Source organism: Mytilus edulis, chromosome 2 (genome assembly GCF_963676685.1).
Source record: "Mytilus edulis chromosome 2, xbMytEdul2.2, whole genome shotgun sequence".
NCBI lineage: Eukaryota > Metazoa > Mollusca > Bivalvia > Mytilida > Mytilidae > Mytilus > Mytilus edulis.
Window position 1 is genome coordinate 44,166,841 of NC_092345.1, and position 25,889 is coordinate 44,192,729.

Genomic DNA, 25,889 nt, shown 5'->3' on the forward strand with positions numbered 1-25,889 from the left:
ACCATGACCTCATTAAAATTAAAACAATTTCGATTGCAGTTCTCAATGGCACGTTCATTTAACTGTTCTACTTTATATTTCATACAGTCTCCGAAAAATGCTCTCGCATATTGACTGCAGTGGCTCGATTTCGGACACAACACCAACACCTTGTGTAATTGTTAAAAAATCTACACAATAGAATGCAGTCTGCGTTTATTACGATGTATTATGTTCTTCGCTTTCCTCATCCGAGCATAAAACCTTTCTGATGGCTTCAAAATAAACAAATAAAGACTGGTATGAAATGAGAGGAGCATCAAAGCAATTTTAATAAGCATGTGGGGTATTACAACAATAAGTTAGTTTTCTATTTATAAGTCCAAATAATCAGCAAAATCCTGGAACCACAAACTACAAATACAAATTATTTAAATAAGAAGAAGAACATCTTATATACATTATAATAAATAATTTCTAAATATAACTGTCAAACTCGCTTTGGTGTTTTTTGTCGATCATTAGAAAAATGTACCAAAAGAATAATTATACAAAGGTCTTGAACCGAATACCTTCTTATTACGCAAAGAAGAGTAAATACAAATATTTTAATAAATAACAAATATTAGGATCATAACCAATCTAATCAAAATACTGATCCTGTGTTAAATCTTTGCCTTTGAATACAGTGTCTGTTTGAATCATATTTCATCAATACTATCTCGTGCTGCATCAACAGGTAAATTATTTTCAATCTGATCAAGCCAAAGTCCAGCAAAGGTACATATTCCAATGAGGCAGACGACAACAAGCTGTATGATTAAGTCAAATGAGAACCAACAGGAAAATTATTTTCAATCTGATCAAGCCAAAGTCCAGCAAAGGTACATATTCCAATGAGGTAGACGACAACAATCTGTATGATTAAGTCAAATGAGAACCATTCACTTAGACTAAAACTTTAAAATGTACTTACATCTTTATGTGCGACGGGATTAGCTTTTCCCTTTGTTACCAGTCTCAATCTTTGTTTAGATTTTACCGAAACAAATGAACCATTATATCAGTTCATATAAAATGCATCGAAATCTAATGTATTGAATGCTCGCGTTTAAGAAAATATTTTCAAGAACTTAATTTGATGAAGTAGACATTTGACTGTATTATATATTTTTTCGTTTGGGCTTGTTTTATATTTTCCCTCCAGTTAAATAATCCGTTCATCCTATTTTGACTTTTAAGAATTCAAGAGTCTATCCTAAATTGAGGTAAATTAAATGGCTTTCAAATACTTTTCGATCCCTAACATCACTGAAGAGACATTAATTGTCTAAATCCGGATATGGTGTAAAAAATTTAGCACCTGATGTTGTGGCCTACCATCTTTGCCGTAAGTTTATTGTTTCTACTTGATATTACATTAATAAGGTCGGTGGTTTTCTCCGTGCACTCTGGCTTCTTCCACCAATAAAAACTGGCCGCCACGAAATAGCCTAAATGCAAATCATTAATATAGAGATCCATTTTGTTACAACTTGTGATCATTAGGCAATCGTCAATGGCAGTCAGCAGGGTTTAAGAATTTCAGTTGTTCGACCTGCTAGTTTTGTTAAAATATATTTTTTCTCTCACTCTTTTGGTCTTTTAAAAAATGTTGTTTGTGCTGTATTTAGACCCTTCTACAACGAAATTTGTTTCATGCACACGTATAAAAATTACGGTTTTTATCCAACGCAATGCTCATAGGTTTGAACGTTGTTTTTAATTAAGACATGTTTATATATAATTATACAAAGTTCTTCAAATCAAACATCTTTGAATATTGGTTAAATACTTCTAAAATGTGTACCATTAAATGTGAACGCACTTGCTTAGGAATACTTGTATGTATATCTATAATACTAAAATTACGAGGTCCAATTTGTCAGCCGTCATCACGTAAAAACGACGAATCAAAGAATTCAACCTTATATATAACTAATATAGTACAAAGGTGTAGATCAAAAATTACACTACTCAAGGCCCTTTTGTTTTCCAAGTAATTAATATTGCCAATAATTAAGAAGTTCCGGGTCGAGTCCGATACCGATACCAATAGTATATTCACCTGTTACATATTACCTTATCTGTACGTTCGTTCCGCATCTGACAGGCGTACCACCAAACGGTGTATTCAGGATTAATATGCTATATACACGGGTCATAATCACTTGATTGACACTACTAAATTGTAGTATTTTAATCAGTAAGACTTTCTTAGATAACAATACGAATACTAAACATCTGGACTAAAAATAAGTCGTATAGGTACAGTTTTCAATTTGTTAGCGGGCATGACGTAAAACAGCGAATCAAAGAATTCAACTTTATTTATAACTAATATAGGACAATGTTGTTGATTAAAAAATACTCCATTCCAGGACCTTTTGTTTTTCAAATAATTAATATTACCAATAATGGATAAGTTCCAGTTCGACGGGTTCAAACAGAAAGATTTGAAAACAGAGAAAACTGTGTATCTTATAATCGGCATGACTTTATCAGATGACAATACTAATACTAAAATAAGGCTTGCGCAAAGTTATATACTTTAATTTAGTCACGGACCCGCGATATCACGGGTGTGTTCTAGTAACTTTGAAAACTTGAAAGTTAATTTTGATTAATCATACCTTTCATTTACATAAGAAAACTTTGACCTCTTATATGTGACGATTGTGTAACAATTAACATGTGCAAAGTAAGCTGGTCAAACTATAATGTATTATACCCTATCAATAACATTTTTATAATATGTAACTTACAAAAAACCTTGTCAAATAAAGTAACGTGAAATACTTGTACTCGATCAATGTCCACTAGGATTTTACATAACAAATGTTTTTTGGTACATTTTTTTATTTGTAGCGTTCGTGGTGAAAGTTGCATTAGAAACACGTGTTTTTTTTGTACGCAAATTATATATTTGTATTGCAAAAACTGCTGACTTTTGAAAATAGAAAAGTATAGTTTTATAATTGAACATGGCGACTGACCTTCAATATTAATTGATTGTTTTTGAAAAGGCTTAAATACCTTGAATTTTTTGAAATGCTGAGTTTTATTTTATCCCATGAATAGATTACCGTAGCTGTATTTTGCAAAACCTTTCGTAATTTTGGGTCAGCCTTAATGTTTTTCAACTTCATACGTTATTTTGCCTTTTTAACATTTTTGATTCCACCGTCACCGGAGTCCAGAGTCTGGTGTAACCTATATCCTGATATTTAGGACGAGTTTATTCATGTTATATTCTATTATAGGTTTGCACTAAATGCGAGATGTTTGAATCCCCAATGAAAATCAGAAAGACAAAATAAAAGATTAAAATGATTTCAGACTCATATCTTGTGATCATCTGATTACTAAGAGATTTTAAATTTCTAACTAAAGATGAAAAGATTGGCCTTACTCTTGCTCACTTTTTATGTTCTGCGTTGTAATCAGCTGAAATTTTTCAAAAAAATAAAAAATATTAATTATTATTTTTAAATATATCCATAATACAAGTATTGTTATAAAATCCCTTAATATAACGGCAATTGAGCTCGACCTTTATTACTACTATTGTGTTAACAGGGGAGAGATAAAATAGTTAATCTTTTTGACATAAGGCTTTCCCTAAAATAAATTTCAATTATTGGTATTGACATTTCTTGCCAAGGAAACCACAATTTTGTATCGCCTTAAAAGCATATGATATAATAATAAATGACAAAACGTGTTTCTGAAACAACCTTATTAAAAACAAATTTATTAGGTGATGTCAAATTCCACCACATTAATTTTCTTTTGCAATCTATTATAATGTATAATTTTTTATATAACACTGTCCACGTGTAAAAAGTTTCAGTCATCTTATTTTATTTTGTTTGATATCATTTGTATGTCAAGTTGACGAAAGAGTTTATAAAACATCAATTGACTACTTCAAGTGAAAAGCGATAAACTTAAACATGAAGAATACTATTGCCTGCTTTCTATTTATGTGGACTTTTGTTGCTCTTGCTCAGCTGGGCAATTCTGCTCTGCATGCCAATTCTGCTCTGCATGCCAATTCTGCTCAGCATGCCAATTCTGCTCAGCAGTCTGTAAACAGTTTTCAGCAAAGGATGATGATGGCCATTTTGAAAGGGTGTTATTATTGCAGAATGTGTCCATTAGGCTTAAAGTTTTGTGGATTTTGTAAGAACAATACACAAGGCGTTTGTAAGTTTTGTGCAAAAACAACCCACTGCAGAACAACGTGCGTGACCATTTGTGGTTACTCTATCAAGGATATTTCCGTTAGATAAACAATGGATTTCGAATATTGAAAACAAGTAATAGTGTATTCAGCTTTTACGTTTTATATAAGTGTGATGGATGTGTGCTACAATTGAACAATTTTTAATTATATTGTAAGACGATATTGTTTAATGAAGATCTGACTTATATTTTGTGTTATCACTGTTAGTAACTGTTTCGAGCAGTATTGCTTGAATAAAATATTAAATGATAATTTTCTTTTTTTTAACTTTTTTGTATGAGTTCAATTTTATGATCGAGTTACATCGAAAATAAAGTTGAACTTAAATTTAAATCAGGCATTCGAGCTTAACTTACATTGCAACTTTGAGTTTGAATGGACGTTTGAATGAATACTTATAAATTTTAGTTCACTCTTTACGTTAGGCATCAACCTTGAAGTCTTATGAATCGACTTTCTGTTGATTATAGAGTTATGGAATTATTAAACTAATACATCAATGTTTATTGTCGCTTTTAAAGAATTTCCATGTTTTCCCATTTGTTACTGAAACTTTGTTACAACAGTTTATTTATTCCAATTTTGTTGATTTTTCTTCCATTATGGCTTTCAGTTCGAAATTGCGCTTTATGATTGTCGAATTTCAAGCAGGAAGATTTATGTTAAGGGTTACTGCGTATGGAAAAGCTGTCGGCAAATTCTAGTACAATAGACAACAATCATAAAGCAGTATGTTTCTAAAGATTTGGATAATATTTTTTTCTTTTAGAAACATATTTATGTCAAATTGTTGTATAGTAAAACTTCGCTATTCTTTTATATACAACATATTCATCTTTTTGTGTTAAATTTAAAGGATCATACAACTTTAAACAAAGTTCAAAATCATCGTTTATACTTATAATTAAGTTGACAAAAACATCCGAGTTTTATGAGTATTGAATGTCAAACCCTGTTGAAAATATTGATAAAACCAGGTTTCTACTGAATGATTTTCAAAACAAGGTAATATGAAATACAGCAAATCATTTACACAATTAACATTCGATGAGGTACAATCAATTTATTAAAATAATTTTAACTAAAGTCGTTGATAATGCAGAGTGTAAAACGTCAACACATAAATATTTTAAGGCATCACTTTGACATAGGCTGTGCTTTGATAGTTTATATTTGAGAAAGTTTCTATTGCGTGTTTTTTTAAATAAGTTAATATTTGTGAAACATATCTAAGGATTAGTATCTTTGGTCGATCATTTGTATTGGTTAAAAGGTTTTAAACAATTTATTATACTTATATCGACACGACTAGTTATTCAGATATCCTATTTGTAATAGAGGGACGAAAGATACCAGAGGGACAGTCAAACTCACAGATTGAAAAATAAACTCACAACGCCATTGCTAAAAATGAAATAGACAAACATACAAATAATAGTACAGAATACACGACATAGAAAACCAAAGACTAATCAACACGAACCCCACTCTAACTGGGAGGGATCTCAGGTGCTCCGGAAGGGTAAGCAGATCCTGCTCCACATGTGGCACCATTCTTGTTGCTTATGTTATTACAAATACGATAAATAGTCTAATTCGGAAGGTCACATTCGTGAAAAGGGAAGGGTATTGTAGTTACGACATAATGAACATATCCGATATCATCTGAGAAACGGTTATTTCATAAAGGTCAACCAACTCGTGATGGCGTCCGTAAAATTTACGAAGCGATGATTTCAACTTCACCAGTTGGAACTCTTGGTTTAATATCTTCCTTGTGAGCAGCAATCCTTTATCAAGGAAATCATGATAGGAAATACAAGCCCGGTAATATAGTATCAATTGCGGGATATATACTCCGTATGCAGGCGCTGCTGGAATGTTGCTACATAGAAATGGAAAGCTCATTGGGAAGCTGAAATCCTCTCTTTTGTTGTAAAGTTTTGTTTTCAACCGACCCTAATTGTCAATTTCTAGATGTAAGTCAAGATATGAGGCAGACTTACAGTTAAAATAATAAAGCATGCAAACAAAGAGTTTAATTGCCTTGCTTGAAAACTTTGCTTGGTTGTTTGCTCAGGCATTGTAATTAAGATTGACACCTAAATTCAATGGGTTGGTGGAGTATAACAGTCTATTTACTATACACAAAGGTTTGATTGGTCAATGAATATCAAAATTGATTCCAATATAATATCCATTGTCCAATTAACTCTTTCTTTTTAATAGTAAACACACTGTTACTCCGCCTCTCCATTTATTTTAAGTGTCAATCTTAATTACAATGCCTGAGCAAACAACCAAACATAGCTGGCAAGCAAGGCATTTAAACTCTGGGTTTGCATGCTTTATTATTTTATCTGTAACTGTATCTGTAACTGTATCTGGAGTATCTTTTATCTCTAGTTCGATGGGATAGATTAGTTCAACATAGTCACCAAATTTGTATTATTTTGTGAGAGAACATCATCTATATAGCGGAACGTAAAGTTAAAGGATATTGCTGACTTCTTATCTTTCTTTATAAGAAGTTCCTGTATGAAATCAGCCTCATTATAGTAAAGAAACAAGTCGGCAAGAAGAGGGACACAAATGGTTCCCATTGGAATTCCGACAGTCTGTTGAAAAACACGCCCTCCAAACGTAACAAATATGTTGTCAACAAAGAAATAAAGCATCTTGATAATGTCAGTTTCAGAGATTTTTTTGTTTGAATCAGAGTGATTCTTTACAAAGTAGGATTTATCCCTCCCCAAGACAAGATACTTGTATCTACGTTCGCCATTCTTTTTAATGAAGCAAAGTAATTGTTCCTTTCATGAGGATAAGACACCACATATTTTTCCTCCCTAGTATCTGACCCTTATACTTCACCAATATCGTGAACTATCGGTCATGTGAATTGTATAACCCTGAAACATTATCGAATGTAACGATTTGAAATTGAAAGACGTTTTTCATGACAAGCAATAGACAAGACTGTTACTAGTAAAAATCAAACAGATGTTGAAAATTTAAATTCACAAAGAACAAAACTTTAAATTAAAGCAAGAGTAACAATAATCTAGGGTTCTATCGGGTGCTCCAGAAGGACAAGAAATTCCTGCTGATCACGTTACATCCGTTGTAATGTTCACGTAAATACATATTGTGTGATAAGTGTAATTAAGAAGGTCAAAGTTAAAGAAAAGAGGACAGGATTGTGGTTTCGACAATTGAAACATATTTGGCGTTATCCGTTAAACGGATAATTCCATAACGTTCAAACAACTTATAATGGCGTTTTTTCTCTCACTTGAACCCCTTAATTTAATAGCTTCCATGTAAGCTGCAAACCCTCATAAAGGAAAACATGATAAGAATGCCAGCTCTGAATTATCGTTTCATATAACTTAGATGTACATTATATATATACTTAATATGCAGGCGCAATAGCTTACAATAGGGAAGCTGAAAACATCTATTTTGTCGGAAAGTTTTTCAACCAACTCTCTTTGTCAATTTCTAGATGTAAATCCAAATATGTGTCAGACTTACATGCATCTTGTATCTGTTGTGCCCTTTATTTAAAGGGTAATGGGATAGATGAGTTTAACTTTCGTCACCTAACTTTGCATTTTTAAGTACGAGAATATCGTTTATATAGCTTAACGTGAAGTTAAAGTATAGTGCCAGCTTTTTCATCTTTCCTAAGAAACTTCTGTATAAAATTTGCCTCTTATGAATAAGAAAACAAGTAGGATAGAAAAGATCAGTTGATTCCCATGAGAATGTCGATTGTTTGTTGATTAGATCACGTCTTCCAAACGTAACACATATGGCGTCAATTTAGAAATCAGGCATATTACGTAATAAAATCATTTTTTATAGAACGTTTTGTTTGAATCAGAGTGTTTTGAAGAAAGTACGATTTATCCCTCCCTAAGACAGGATACTAAGTTGGCCTTTTATTTATGAAACAAAGCTGATCTAATGTTTAAAATATGTCCTTTAGTTTGAAATGGGGAATACTTATGTAAAAGGTAGAAATGTCAAAATGAAATGGGGAATATTTATGTAAAAGGTAGAAATGTCAAAAGTTTTGATTCTATTGCAAGAGGAAATCGACATCAATAGTATTTAATACAACATGTCTTTTCAAGTTTGAAGTGTCCACATCTGTTTCATGGCGCCTCTATCGCAGGTTGTTTCACACTAACTTTGAAGCTCGGTTTTGATTGCTGATAAAATTGATGCAAATAATTTAGAAAGAGATTTCACGGAGGACTCGGAATATCAATATAATGTTTGCTGTAAGGATAATTGTGTTCTTTAAGATTACACTTAGTGTTTGTGGTTATATAGCTCTTGAATTGTTTCGTTTCTTGTATGTTTGTTTTGTCTTCAAAATATTCTACCTTATGCATTCCTGATGAAGGTACATCTAGAAAATCGCTTCGAACGCATGCAATTTATTTATTGTTGTTTACATTTTTAATGTAATGTAAGTACCTAATAAAGTGAAGGAGGACCCGGTTCTTCATCTTTTGTTGAAATTCAGAGGTAATAGGGAAAAAAAACAGACTTAAAATTAGGTTATTCAAGATATCCTCCATGGTAAGTGTCGTTTAGGTGTATTTTGACTTTCAACTTTCAAATGGAATTGCCAATACCCAATTCCATTATCAAGCTGTATACATAATGCAATTTCGAACAAAAAACGATATTATTTTGTGGTTCTTAATTTGAGGGAAAACATATCTGTAATGGAGGTAGGATAATCGCCTAGCAACAGTTTGGTATGTAAAGATCGATGTAGCTGACACAATTATCTAGTGTTTACAGTTTTGACTGAAATCGTGTCGCTGAAATTTTCGATTTACAACTATTTACAATAGATATCAAAGGTTCCAGGCTTATAATTTAATACGCTAGACCCGCGTTTCTTCTGCATGCACATAAGACTCATCAGTGACGCTCAGATCAAAATAATTAAAAAGCCAAACAAGTACAAAGTTGAAGAGCATTGAGAACCGAAAATTCCAAAAAGTTGTTCCATATACAAACGATTTATTTAATGTTTCAAGTCAGAAATTTGACAGTTATTATGCATTTGTTTGAGCTTTTGCTTTTGTCATTTGATTAGGGACTTTCTTTTTTGTGAATTTCCCTCTTTTTTCAGTGTATAGGTACAACATAAAACAAAATTTGGAATAATTCATTGTGTTTAACAACGACATTTTGTGCCACTATCTTATTAAAAAAAAAATTCTGGTGAAACTATTTCAGTTTCGAATCTATGTATTTTTTTAAATCAATTGTGTACAATGGTATCAACATTCAACATCCACAACATAACTCACTATAAACATTATTGGTATAACGATAATACTTGTTACTTTATTAATGTGCCTTCAAGAATGAAACTACACATATATTTTCACTAAGAATACAGTACAGATCAAATTTCGATTAAGGACATAAATTTGAGTTAATAAAGGACATAAATTTAAGACAATACAGGACATAAATTTAAGACAATACAGGACATAGATTTGATACAATAAAAGACAAATGTAGATCGTCTATGACACAATATTAAAAAAGGATACAGATTGTCGGAAAGGAGATATATTTGAGGCTGGACATTGATTTGAGGCTTACATATGTATACAGAAATGCAAAACTTTATCATTGCTATCATTGCTTCAAATTTCAATTAACTTATTGGTTTTTATCTCTAAAAGTATCAGACCTTGTGATTGAAAAACATATAGATATTTTTAACTTTTAATCAAGTCCGATAAAATTATAAAAGCTGATTTCAAGATTTATTTGAGCAAATGTTTTTTAGAACCTGATAGATGCATCGTGATTACTTAGTAATTTATGAAAACCGAAAGAGTTCAGTAGCTATTTGACATAAAAAGACATGAAATATAAACGGACAATTAAAGAATTCAAAGCTTTATCTGCAAAATATTCTTTCACATCTAGTTACTTTGTACAAAAATTAAAACACATTCATCCTTTTTATATTAATCATGCAGTGGTGATATATGATATTTGACAAAACTATATCAAATAGAAATAATAGATATGTGTTTTTTCACAGATTAATTGAACTTTTTTCCAGCTTTGCATTGAGTGACGTGCGTTCATGCTGTTTCGGAATATCTGTGAATAATAGAATTTATGTAATATACATAAATTCGGTTATTCTAGTGGAAAGTTTTAATCTCGTCCGTTGCAGTGCTTTCCTTTATAAATTCATATGTAGTCGATAAGATGTATAGTGGTGACGTCAATTTGACGTTAGCATTCTTTTTAACTTTGAGCTGCAAGTGAACAGACGTGTAATTACAATACAGAGAGAAGTATTTTGAAAATATCAAGTTGAATTACTATAGTGGATATTAAAGTTGGTATTTTATATATGTATAATAGGCAAAGAGATATAATGGATAATACAAATACAGTGGAGTCCCCGGTGTCCGCGCGGCCCGTGACATCGCGCATTAGCTGATTTCGTCATGTCAACACAGTAACACATACAAAATCGTTCTTGTTATTGTTTTAGCCTTCCGAAGGGATAAAAAAGAATAAAATTGATAAGTTCAAGAATTAATTAATAACTGCAATCCCGTGATTTACCATATTTGGCCAATTTCCATTAAAAAAATTACATCATCAGATTATTTTTGTTTATTTCAGTCAAATTAATATCAGATTGAAATATTTTTTGCTCTGCATCCTTGGAAGTGTGTTTGGTACAAACTCAGCTATATTTCGTAGTATAAAATCTTTCCTTTATTTCAAATAAGCTATTTTTGGAAGGCATGCGCGAAATCACCGGACATTGGAGGAACTCTCAGAACAGGGGTTTTCCTAATTTTGGACACACATTACACAAAATCTAAAGGATGTAACCATACAAACAGAAGATTTTATGAAATAAAAGTATGTTATGAATGTGTTCACACAAAATTATCCAATTATTGGTTTTATCACTTGAATGAAGTGAAGTCATAAGTCCTAGGTGCGCGGATACACCGGACTGCACCGTAATTGTTTTAATAAAAGAATTGTAAAATAGTTAGAAATTGTTGAATTTCGAAACGGCGTGGCCGCCACGTGGTGCCGAATATGAAATAAAAGAAAAATTATTTAATCACTATACGACTTAAGTTAAAGAAATTATATTTTTGTGGTGACTTTATATTTGGTGAATAATTCACCCAGTGATTCTGCTGCGGAAGTAATTACTTCGTAGAACACGACATACTATCAATTCAACAAAAACGATAATACATCGTTTGAACGGCTACAGCTTTAAGATATATTGTCATTGATTAAAGACTTTTGGTTACACACACAAACAAACGAATAAATTTGAAATAAGTAAATAAATAAATTTAATAAAAATAAATGAATAATTATACATAAATTTAATTGTGAGTTTCAGTATGTTGAGAAGAGGTACCAGGAAGCGTACAGCATCAGCGAGAGCTGGATTAAGAAGGACCCCGGTGGTGTCGAAGGGAGTTTCGTCACGGGCGTCAGTACAATCATCGACGGTTACAAGGCCTGAGGCTATCTATACAACTTCTGGACAGGACGGCGCTGCCATACCAACAACTGCAACAACAGTATCAACGACAAGAATGTTGATGCCAACATTTTCTAGCATTCAGGACAACTCTGTCCACATTCCGGACATGTTACCATGGCAACCAAGACTAGCAATAGACCCCCAGCCAACTGTTGATAACACACAGTTTCTGTCACAAACAGGTAATGTGGCCAATAATGATTATATACAAATTCCCAATAGAATTGAAAGTGTTCATGAGAATCTAGGCATAAATGTAACACAGTCAATTAAAGAAAAAATATTGAAAGGGGAATTCATAGATTTAGCTTGTCTATTGAAAAATTCAGTCAACACGGGTTCTGACAAACAAAAGTTGACATGGGCTCAAGGGGAATTCATTTTACAACCCATTTCTCAACAATCAAAAATTACAAATATTGAAAAGTGGACAGATGCTTTCATCATTTTTATTTATATTTATTGTGCTGTGCACGTAAACCGATTTAAGGAATTGTTAAAATACATGCAAACAATACGCCTTGGGGCTCAAAGAAACCAAGGTATGGGTTGGAAAAATTACGATGAGCAATATAGACTAAGAAAAGCTCATGAACCATCCAGTTTATGGAGTAATATAGACAATGAGCTTTGGTTGTTATATATGCAACCAGTGAATGTTGAATAAAAAGATTACACACAAGGACTTATAGAATCATTAGTGGGTTTGATGGCTTCCTGTTCAAGGGCGATTACTTCGTCTAGGGCTTTCCTTCGCAGGTTTCATGATGTCATAGGGTTTATTAAAAAATAAAAGCCTTTTTATTCAATTAGAATAATAATGATCTCAGAGAAGATGCAAAAATTTGGCTGATTTTTCTGGAACATTTTAACGGAGATTGTTATCCATCAGAAAACACGTGGATAACAAATGAAACGCTGCATTTGTACACTGACAGCTGTGGTAACTCTGATTTAGGTTGTGGTGCATATTTTGATGGTAAATGGGCACAATATAAATGGCCGGAAGCATGGTCAAATATGCCAATCATGAAGGACATTACTTTTTTAGAGTTAGTTCCAATTGTTTTAGCTATGTTTATATGGGCATCAAATTTCCAAAATCGAAAGATTTTATTTCGAATTGACAATATGGCATTAGTTAGCATTGTCAATAAAAGAACTGCCAAGTCGAAGCGTGTGATGGCATTTATTCGCCCCCTTGTTCTTTTTACAATGCAGCACAATATTCAGTTGAAGCACAACATATTGATGGTTGTAAAAATGAAATTGCAGACGCGATTTCTCGTTTTCAGTTGAAGAGATTCCGGGAACTAGCATCCGGGGCCGAGTCGGTTCCAGAAAACAACCCAGAAGAGTTCAGAAATTGATATTGAGTTTGAAACAAACAGATTAATTAATTGTTCGCTTGCTCCTAATACAATTCAAGCTTATCAACGAGCTTTAAATGCTTTGGCTAAATTTATGGATAGTTTTGATTTAGATCATAGTTTTCCAATACCATTGAACCACATTACTCAGTTCATTGCATACATGTCTTGCTTGGACATTGCTCCATCTACGGTGAAATGTTATATTTCAGCTATCAGTTTTTATAATAAGATTAATAATTACGAAGATATGTCTCAATTATTTGTTGTAAGGAAATGATTGATGGAATAGCAAGGTCAAAGTTAAAGAGACCTGACAGTAGATTACCTATTACTATAGATCTGTTAAAAAAAAAAAATTATAAAGATTTTACCCGCATTTTCTAGCTCCAGATATGAAGTTGTCTTATTTTCTAGTGCTTTTTCAATGGGATATTTTGCATTTCTGCGAATTGGTGAAATGACAACTGCATGTGGCAAGGAAGGGTCCAATCATGCCATTAAAATTGAAAATGTGGAGGTTACTAATCATAATATAAAAATATACTTGGCGTCTTCAAAAACAGACCAGCTAGGTCGAGGGACTTCAATTTTTGTGGCCCGACAATCAGATGTTGGAATTTGTCCGGTAAAATTACTGCAAGAATATTTAAAGATTCGACCTCGAATTAGTGGTCAATTATTTTGCCACTTTGATGGCTCTCCGATGACTCGATATCAGTTTTCAGGAATTCTAAAATAAGCCCTGGGGTATATTGGTTTTGATCAATCAAAGTATGGGACGCACTCATTTAGAATCGGTAGTGCTACTTCAGCAACTATGCTTGGTTTTTCTGACGAGAAAATTAAAGTAATGGGTCGTTGGAGTTCTGATAATTTCAAAAGTTATATACGAATACCACAATTTTGAATAAATTTCGTTGAATTTGATGGTCAATTTAATATATTTCATGTCAATACATACATGTATCAAATTGTAGGCCAAGAAGTGTCAGTATGGATAGTAGGCTCATTTTTGATAAGAAATGTATTTGTACACGCAAAAAGTAGAACAGGTGGTGTAAATTTAGGTCTTCATGGAATAGGAGTTAAAATTTGGTGGCAAGGGTACTATGGTGGCATGGGTTTAAAAGATTTGGAATCGACAATAAAAGACTGATGAAATATGATAAAGCGCCGAAATATCTTGTCCTTCATATTGCTGGAAATGATTAGGGGAAGACAAAATTAGGGTTTTTATGGAATGAAATCAAGGCCACCTTGGAGAAGGTACAAACGTATCTACCTAATAGTTCGATTGTCTGCTCTCAGATTTTACCCAGAACAAATTGGCGTCATTCAAAAAGTCAGGAAAGCATGATGGCATGCAGAATTAGGATAAATAGTGCCATTGCATCATTCGTGTTAGAGAATGGGGGACATTATATAAAGTATCCAGATATTCTTCATAATAGTACTTTTTTTAAAGGAAGATGATGTTCATTTGACTGATCTAGGAAATGACATATTTCTAAATAATTTGCAAGGACAATTTAGGTGCGCTTGAAATCTTTATTTGTTCTGGTTCTTAAACATATCCAGATACATTTGGTACTAGTATGTGTATATCTTAGATAATTTTAAAACAGTATTGGCCACAGTTCATGTCCTATCGCAGCTTCATCCCCACTTTAGTGGCGTTTGATCCGGTACGGTTGAGTTTGACATATACCGTACCTAATCAATTTGGCAACTTCGCTGCGTGTGATAAACTACAGTTACAGTTGTCTATATTTTAGTGATATTAAAAGTACATTTTGTGGATCGCTGTATCCCAGGATCCAACAGCTAAGTTAGTTGATCGCTGTATCCCAGGATCATACATCTATCTATCTATATATATCTATCTAGTTATCTGTAGGTTGCCAGAGGTAACCAAAAAATGATCTATACATCTATGAATCTAGTTATCTATGAATCTATCTAGTTGAACAATATATATCGTTGAATCTATATGTGTACATATTTAAATTTGTGTAAATAATAAAAAGCTGTGGTCAATACTGCCAATAAATCTTAGTTTTACAAGCCATCTCGAATAATAGAATTTATGTAATATACATAAATTCGGTTATTCTAGTGGAAAGTTTTAATCTCGTCCGTTGCAGTGCTTTCCTTTATAAATTCATATGTAGTCGATAAGATGTATAGTGGTGACGTCAATTTGACGTTAGCATTCTTTTTAACTTTGAGCTGCAAGTGAACAGACGTGTAATTACAATACAGAGAGAAGTATTTTGAAAATACCCACCCTCCCTCCACTATATATAGTTAAACCATGTAGTTTTGTTTGGGTACTGCTCTTTTGTTCTTTTTATTTTCAGGTACATGTATATAATACGAGTAGTTAGAGTTCCAGTATGAAAAATTCTTCTCCATTGATGATTTGCCATGTGATGTCAAAAATTGCAGTAGTCAGTTAGATGTTGGTTGTATAGAAACATTTGATCGTCAAAAAGTGAAAAATGTGTTTGGCAACTTCGCTGCGTGTGATAAACTACAGTTACAGTTGTCTATATTTTAGGGATATTAAAAGTACATTTTGTGGATCGCTGTATCCCAGGATCCAACAGCTAAGTTAGTTGATCGCTGTATCCCAGGATCATACATCTATCTATCTATATATATCTATCTAGTTATCTGTAGGTTGCCAGAGGTAACCAAAAAATGATCTATACATCTATGAATCTAGTTATCTATGAATCTATCTAGTTGAACAATATATATCGTTGAATCTATATGTGTACATATTTAAATTTGTGTAAATAATAAAAAGCTGTGGTCAATACTGCCAATAAATCTTAGTTTTACAAGCCATCTCGAATAACCATGTTTTTATGAAAATAACACCAAACAATGTTGGTCGTCCGGAGCACTTTTCACCCTTACCAGTGACACTAAAACCCACTTATTGAAAGTAAGAAGTTTATAAAACCGTACATATGTAGAAATGTAGTGCTTCATCACCAAAAGGGTAAAGCTAAATTCATCTAAGGTCATTATTGCTTTAGGGAGTTGAAACATTAGTTTTTCATAAATTTCTTAATTCGTTAACATGACATTTTAAGATGGTTGTTAAAAATCTTGTCAGTGAAGAAGCACTAACTACTTAACTGATGATAAACTCGGGGACTTCAAATTCACCACCAGCGGTCTGGACGCATTGCTAGTAAACATGGTAAACACAAATTTCTCTTTATACATATTTAGCGTTGGAAGCCCCTTCTGGATTTACCTCCATAATAATTGCTCAAACCTAAAAATTAGAAATCCAGGGATGTTTAAATAAGAACATACACAGTAACGTTAGGATTCAATGTTAACCTCGTATTTATAACATGTATAAATAAAAACAAAAAAGTATAAAACACGTGTGTGTTACATAAATATCTATTTTTGCTCTACAGCTTATGTAAAACTATAATAAAAAAATGTGATATATTCGATAACATATCTTTTATAGTGCATTTCAGTTGAATACTTTTGTTGTTCGTATGTCTAGGTTTTTTCAATTCTTTATATCTGTCTACGTCGTTATATATTTGTCTCGTTTATAATTTATCTGGATGTTGACCTTTTGTGTCCTATTTTTTTGTCGTGCTTTTTAATTCTCCAGCTATCATATTTTAAATTAAAAAACAAATGCCAGCCGGTTTTTTCGTGGCTGTCGTTTGTTATTTTACATCATATTTGTTTTTTTAATTTATTGTTTTGTCAATTAAATAAGGCCGATACTTTTCTAGTTTGAAGTGTGTTTACATTTTTGGTCATGTAGGATACTTGTAAAGCTACCTATGCGGAATGGGGTATGCTTATTCTTGCAGGTCTGACGATGACCTAAGGTAAAGTTCTAGGCCGTAGAATGATGCTGTCTCATTCGGTATCATTCCGGATCCACAATCTCTTGTTGATCGTTATTTTCTACATATCGTACTGTTGCTCAATATAAATAGTTAAACCGGATATAATGGCTCAATTTGTAACAACAGTGGATCTCTTCTTTAAAAAGACATGAGGTGGATTTTATCCCGGACATCAAAATAATTCTGAATCAGTGAATTCTATAATGTTTAAATGCTGAACTTCAGTCATTTTTGATTTTTACATATATCTCGGATATGCCAAAGCTCACAAAGTAAAACAACTTTACTAACTTTTGTATACTATACTTTACACTTTAAGCATTAATTCACCACAAAAGTCTAAAACAAATGCATTTTGTTAATCATACAAGAAAAAAAATCTCGCATCACATCCGCCCCTTTTTTTTCAAGATTTCACAGATAAGACAAATTTGATCGTGATTTAAAGGTTTTGAGTGGGAAACTGTACCATTTTGATTAAAAGAACCTTTTGAAACATGCAATGAAAGGAAGTTACCAAAATATTATAGTTTAACAGACCCCAAAAACAATCAACACACAAACTCAGAGAAAAAATTGTTGTTTTTGTCAGAAGTAAACTAGCTAACGAGTCAGAGGCAATGGGTAGGATGTAGCGAACAATGGATATGTATAATATGGATAAGTCAATATGTTGCATTTCCTCTACTTCTAGTATCCAATTAGTATTAATAAGTTTGACATGTTTATTTACTTGACAGTTGTATTGAAAAAGCCTGCGGAATCATATATTACTGTGTGACGCATCTGATTTCACTTCGTTTTATGTAAATGTAGGGGAGATTGGGGTAAGTGGGCATGTGGGGTAAGTGGTCACCGCGTTAGTTATTTCCGGTGGCTGTCTTAATGCGAGTTGTCCCTCGTCGGACACGTAGCTGATCAACACAACGGACAAAGTCAAAGAAAAGGTTAAAGGTAAATTGAAGGTCAATGCACCGTAGCAGCAAATATTCATGCATATTATTTTTTTGGCTGGTTGCGATAATGGAGTGAGAGGTAATAAGTATTTCTAATGAATCATACGTTTGTTTAATTGACATAACACACAAAAGTCTGTTCCGTTCGGCGACAAACGTTCGCGAATGCATACTTGAGATCCTCAAAACGACAAATATGCCCTTAAAATGAGACTTTCAATGATGCTTTTGATAGTACAATGGCATAAAAAATACACAACTAGCTGAATGGAAACATTCTGCTTCTGCAATATGGCGGCGTACATGTCGTATACCCGCCGAATATGTACGTTCTCAAAAATTGTCTTTTACAATAAATGTTTGTGGGATTCCGTTGAAAATAACTTGATTTAACTTGGATATCAAGGATTACGATTCAAACCTAAAAACTTATTTATCTGTGCAGAAAATTGCTGCTTTGAGTGAAACAGAAGAAGCGGGGCCGTGTTGCAAGTAGCTTGTAATATGACGTCATATCATTCATTAAGACATATCCTAAGCAGATGAGTGCACATAAACCCCCTTTAAGCTTAGTTGTAATTCAATAGCCACACCAAATGCATCATTATAAAATGTATCACATTAAATGGTCTACAAGGAATACATTTGTTTCGTTTCTTGAAAAATACGATAACAACCGAGGTGCCCACTTACCCCATTACCATGAGGAATGTGGACAACTCGTATTGTTAAAAAATAAGCATACTTTCAAATAACTTGGTATGTGTCTTTACTTTTCTATTGTTGTGCATCAAAATTTATGAAAATTTACAAAAGATTATAGAAGGTTTTCCAGAGGATTTTTAGGTACATATGAACAAATCCTAAAGAAAAAAAAAGGGTTCAATAACATGTTGGATTGTATATGTTAGCGGCAATAAGTGAAATTAGGCATTGAGTGGGGTATGGATCTGGATTCACCAGCAAAAAAAAACCCACAGAACTTGCTATAAAGGATGAAGAAACTCTGGCCGGGCATATACTAAGAATTGAGGAAAGAGGGTTTTGTATAACCATCACAGATGTCCGAAAGCTAGCCGACGAGATAGCCGTGAGGTCGGGGACAAAGCATTTTTTAACAATAAGAAAAGTGCCGGTTATGATTGGTGGCAATTAGAGATCGACATCCATGTTTATCTGTACGCATATCAGAGGATCTTAGCGCAGCACGAAGTTCATTGTTGAATCCAAATGTCATTTCAGCTTACCTTAAAAAGCTTGGAAGTTTAATGGATAAACTGAACATTAAGGATAAGCCACAGCGAATTTTTAATGCGGATGAGACTGGCGTGAGTACCGTACATGATCCAACAAAGGTTGTCAGTTAAAGAGGCAAAAAGAGTGTGCATTCAAAAACAAGCGGAGAACGAGGCGAAAATGTAACCGCGTTATGATGTGTGAACGCAGAGGCAAGAATTCTACCACCAATGCTCATCTTTAAGGGACAAAGAGTAAGCCAAGCATTGATGGACAATGCACCAGCAAACACGTTATGTGCATGCATGCAGTAAGAGTTCATTTATTGATTCAGATTTATTCAATAATTGGTTTCAAAAGCTGTTTATCCCTAATCTTCCTCCTCAGATACCTGTTCTGCTCATACTGGATGGATATTCTTCACACATAATGTTAGTGGATCTGTTGGAAACAGTCGTATATAATCAGATAGAAATGTTCTGTCTTCCAACCCTATACAACGCACTGGACACAGCCACTCGATAGAAGCGTATTTGGACCGCTGAAAAGGTCGTACAATCCATGCTGTGAAGCATTTCTTAGTCAGAATCCAGGAAGAATAGTCACGCGCTACCATTTTTGATGATTATTCAAGCAAGCCTTTAATGAAAAATCTAGTCAATATATTCAGAGGCTTTAGAGCTACTGGGATATTTCCATTTAAACCCAATGCTATACTAATAGAGGCATATGGACCATCAAAGACGTCTGTGCTCTTTGTCGAGGTTGAATCATCAACCGAGATGACAATGATGTTAGCAATGATCAGAACCAGTCACGAGTAATTACAACCGCCAATGAAGAGCAACCTGTCTCTTTCGTGTCACCACAAGTTCCATCAACATCATCTGAAGGAAACTAATTGAGGGAAATTCTAAGAACCCCCGAAATCGTCAAAGAAAGAACGTAGAAAAAGATCAGGCCAGTAACTGAGGCTAGATGTGTGACAATAAGACAATTTTTAAATGAACTGAAACGAAAAGAAGAAGAGAAAAACAGAGTTCAAGAGGGAAAGGATCAAAAGAAAAAGGAGAGGGAGGAAAAGAAGAAGACGAAAGAACTTGAACAAACATTGATGAAGAGCAGTAAGGCAAAGAAGAACACAAAGAAGTGTTTGGCTAAAAACAAAGAGATTGACAGGTCATTGGCTTAAGAGCAATCTGACTCCTGCTGTACTTATTGTAACGGGAACTTCATGGATGACAACTCTGACGATGAAGACTGGGTTAATTGTACGAGATGTAGTAATTGGTATCATGAATCGTGTACTGGAAAGTTTGGGCATAGACTTTCACACTTCGTTTGTAACAAACATTGACATGTTTCAAAATATGAGCAATTATTATAATGGGTTGTGTTGTCAAAAGTTTGCTGGACTATCATGATCATTAAATACTGTGGATTGATTTATTTTCGTGGGTACCAATTTTCGTGGTTCGAGAAAAACTTGCATATTCGTGGATATTTAATTTCGTGGTTTTTGCTAAAACTGCATACATTCCTTTAGCAAATTTGGTATTCGTTGAATATTTAAATTCGTGGTTCATCGCAACCCACGAAATCCACGAAAACTGGTATCCTACGAATATTAATGAATCCACAGTATGTTATATCCTCTTTATACCATTGACTATTAATTTAGAAATTTACCAAATCAAAACATTCATAAAAAGAAGTGTTGACAAATGAAGCACTGTCAAACAAAATGTGGCATTCCATGGATAACAGACAAACTCGGGAACAAATCAGAAAAGACACACAAGGACAAACAACAACATATAACATCAAAAACTAAAAACAAATGAGAAACACGGACCCGAAAAATAAACTTAGGCGACTTCAGTTGCTCCAGAAGGGTAAGCAGTCAGGTCATACCCCAAACCAAACAATAGGCTTTAAATTCCCCCTTGTAGCTATACATACATGTATTTGCAAGATTGATTTATAATTGACATTTAGTTAATCTGGACGAGATCCCAAATTCAACCGAACAGAATGGCATACCATTAAAAATAGGGAAGAGTTTGGGTCGATTTTAGAACGCAGCAATCATGACTGGAATCATTGCTCCCATCGGGATATTTCAAGAAGTCACAAAAACAAGAATAATCATGACTTAAATTTCAATATATTGGTTTATATTAGCATCATGCAGTTGGCAGTCGGAAGTTGGGCACAAATACATTTTTTTTTATGATCAATCAATCTGACAGAGATCGGAGGTAGGAATAAAAGGTGGAATCGATGCGATTAACCAAAGAAAATGGACTGAGAACACTTCTTTTACACTTAATCATATATGACGAGTTACCCCAAATACATGGAGTAAGTGGACATTTTTCGCTGTTTGGTCTAGACCTTGATCTCCAACAAGCCCGTGATAGGAAATGAAAAAAATGCCTACAAAATTGAAGAAAGGTCTACTTATTTTTTTTTCGAACGCAGGTGGAAAATATCATCCATGTCCCAGCGAGCTGAAACGTGTGTATACGCCTAATGTGTCCACTTACCTCATTCTCCCCTATACCTATTGTTTTCGTTCCTGCTTTTTATCAGGGGCAAAATTTTTCATTGCTACTGACTATAGACAATAAATTTCTTATTTAGCAGCATCATTCATGTTGATGTTGCGAGCCCATATTTGACACAAGTTTAAATGACAGCTGACATATGCTAGTATTTGGAAATAAGATTATTATATTTAAATCGTCGTTTTATCACTAAGGTCTGACTTAGAAATTAACAATGAAAGTCGGTTGACAGAATTTTTCTCAAAAAAGATGATTTCAACTTACCAATTGTTTTTTCTTTTTTTCTATGCAGCATTTCAGAATGTATGTTGTCCAGGAGATGAATGCATTTAAAATGTCGTGACGACAGTCCAATCGTCGTGTCTATGAATGTGATGACACCGTATTAGACTTATTACCGAATTTCTACCTACCGGAGCAAACGACGGGTGTCAAATTTGCATCAAAATCTACTTACTGTTACAAAGCACTTGAGAGACATCGCAGTTTTGTTTGAGGATTCGTATTTTTCAGGCATAGTTTTCTTTGTTGAGTTTTTAATATAGATTGCTTTGTATTATGTTTGTTGTTCAGTTTTTTGCCGTGGCGAAGTTTGTCACCAACAACTTATTTACCATAACGTGACTTTTTCAACAACAAAAATTAGCAATGGCAATGAAAACATCTTTTCCACGTGATTGCTTTTTTTGACAGTCTTGTTCAACGTGAATGACAGAATATACAAATGACATTTGTATGACATTAATTTTTTGATAACAATTTTTTGCGTGTTTTTGGTAAACTGTCAATACTGTATATAAATGACACAACGAGTTCTGAGAACATTTTGTTACATAAAAGCTTGTGCACATCGTTTGATGGTAGTGATGCGTCCATTGCATTATTGCTAAACGTTTTTGTAGAGAGATGTTTTTTTTCTGGATATTGTAAGGGGAATGCACAACGCTTTTGAATTTTTATTGACAAAAAAAAAAATCAATCAATGCAGAACAACATGATTCGCCATTTGTAGTTACTCAGTGAAATATGAATACAAATTTGCTGGTGGATAAGCAACATATGTTCTTGCTACGGGGCGCCGAATGGGACTCTTGTGGTTTTTGTACAAAATTCAATTCTGTCCTAACAAAAGTATTTTTGTCTTACAAAACTATGTGATACAGACTTGTTTTATGAGAACTTCAATTTTGTGATGACAAATTTCATTCTTGTCATGACAAAATTCATTTTTGAAGACAAAATTCATTTTTGTCATGACAAATGTCAATTTTGTCAAAAAGGTATGCAAATATAAACTTATTTGCATACAAAATTGACTTTTGTTACCTGATATGGAAATCAAAACACAAACGTCAATTATGTGAGACAAAATTTAACTTTGTGAGACAAAATTGACTTTTGAAGACAAAATTCATTTTTGTCATGACAAATGTCAATTTTGTCAAAAAGGTATGCAAATATAAACTTATTTGCATACAAAATTGACTTTTGTTACCTGATATGGAAATTAAAACACGAACGTCAATTGTGTGAGACAAAATTCAATTTTGTGAGTCAAAATTGACTTTTGTTAGACAAAAAAGTCAATTTTGTCTCACAAAAGTCGATTTTGTATGCAAATTAGTTTACAGAATCCAGTCTAAACTAATTTGCCTACAAAATTGACTTTTGTCACCCAATTTTCAAATTAGGTAACAAAAGTAAAGTCTGTGTTACAAAAATGAATTTTGTCATGACAAACATAACTTTTGTCCACTCAAAGATAATTTTGAATGACAAAATTTTAAATTTGTAGTATGCTGAACTCATTTTTGTTGAACAAAACTCACTTTTGTCCGTACAAAATTAAATTTCGAGTACAAAACCACAAGAGTCCCATTCGGCGCCCCGTACTTGCTGCAAACAATGTATATCTGGGTTTAATTTTGTGGACATTGTAGAAAAGACAACAACATAAGCATGTTACTTATGTAACAAATTGACAACGAGAATAAAATATGTTCAACATTTTCGATTACTCTACAATAAAAAAAATCACTGTTATATTCGAGGAACATTCATATTGCGCATAACACATGTTTCTAGCACAAACTTCAACAGATACGCTCCAAATCACGTAACAAATAACTAAAAAAAAGTGGTAAGGCCACACCAATTTGATTCCTTGTTCGACGGACCCGCCCGCACCTATTTTTTTCAAAACCGAATTCTTTTATTTTTTTTTTATATTCCCGCTTCCGCATCCGGAAATGTAATCATGTCCATTTCCCGCACCGTTTTTTTTTGTGTAAATATTATAAAAAGATATCAACATTTTTTTTTTTAAATCACATTCTAACCTGTATATAACGATTTTAATCATAAAAGCACCCCACCACACTGTGTAAATATCCGTGAGAATATTTGTTTCAGCATGAAACCTATTTATCCAAAGTGGGAGTGCTACGATATGAATTTATAACAGCGGAAATACCTGTGAAGAACAAAAAATTGGTTTCTTTCCCCCTTACCTATATTCCCTATCAAAAAATGTTCGTTGTTAGAATAAAGTACAATGAACTTCTGAAGGATTTGCCTTCAACTGCAATTATATTGTATGCTGGCGAAACAAAACTAACCATAGCCGCTGCATGTTTATGCACCTGTCCTGATTGATTCAGCGGCATGTCGTTCAGCAGTTATCTTTTGTTGATGTTGTTCATTGGTATTTTCCCGTTTGGATATATAAATTAGATCGTTGGTTTTCCTGTTAGAATTGTGTACGCTAATAATTTCGGGGTCCTTTGTGGCTTGCTGTTTGATCTGTATCAAAGCCCTGTGTAAAAGGCCGTATTTTGACCTGTGTTTGTTATTATCAGGTTGAGAACAATCCTCTCTCAGACAAGGGGAAAATAGAAATACCAAGGATTTGTATAGTTCTTCTATACAAAACCTTTGAAAACTTAGAATTTTGTACCGTACTCAAAAAGAGGAGAGTTACATCATATTTTAAACAACTTTTTCTAAAAGAGGGGTCCACTTATTTTGAATAATATTAAACTGTTGTTAAAGTAAATGTGTTAACATGGTTAAAGTCCAGGAATATTACAAAATTCTTGGACAGGTTTTGACCATTTAATACCAGATAGATATATAGTTCTATGAGAAAATATGAGCCCTTTTGTACAAACAAATATATTATAACTTATATTGATCCCTTATAAAACATGTAAAAGGGATATTTATAACATTAGGGGTTGCCCCCAAACTGATTATGACTTGGATGGAGAATTGTCTCATTGTCAGTCACACATACAATGTACATAGACCAGATTTAATTATTTCTTGGTGAACAGGGAAAAAATACTTCAGAAATTAAAAAAATGTCAAAGTACAAGTGATAAATCAAGTTTTAATATTGTCAAAACGTACTATTTTATGTTTACAAAAAAAATTTATAATCGCTCGCCTTTACTTTTCAAGCTTCGCCTCAAAAATTTGCAATTTTCAAATCGCTCGCTCGCCCCAAATTTTGGAGTCCAAAAATCCGTAGAACAAGAAATTAAATTGGGTGGCCTAAGTTAACTACTTGAATCATTTTAATTGTTACTTTATTTGACAATGATGTTTCTATGTAAAAAGTAAATCTTAAAAAATTTATTTATAGGATATACTACATTATATGATTTTACTACGTAATACGATTCTTTGCACGTGTGAATTGGTGCAAATTCATCACGTTTTGATGATATTGTTCTTATATAAATAAAAGGATCAGCTTATAAAACAACCTCTCACAAATATTCGAGCACATCGTTTAGCAGAAACATGAAGGTTATTATTATATGCCTCCTATTGATAAGCAGTTGTGGTGTGCTTTCTCAATCTTTGTCGAGCTTTCTACCGAACTCGATGTTTAAACGATGCAATAAATGCAGGATGTGTGGCTATGGGTATAGATTTTGCGGATTATGTCAAAACAGCACATTTGGCAGCTGTTCGTATTGTAAGAAAATGA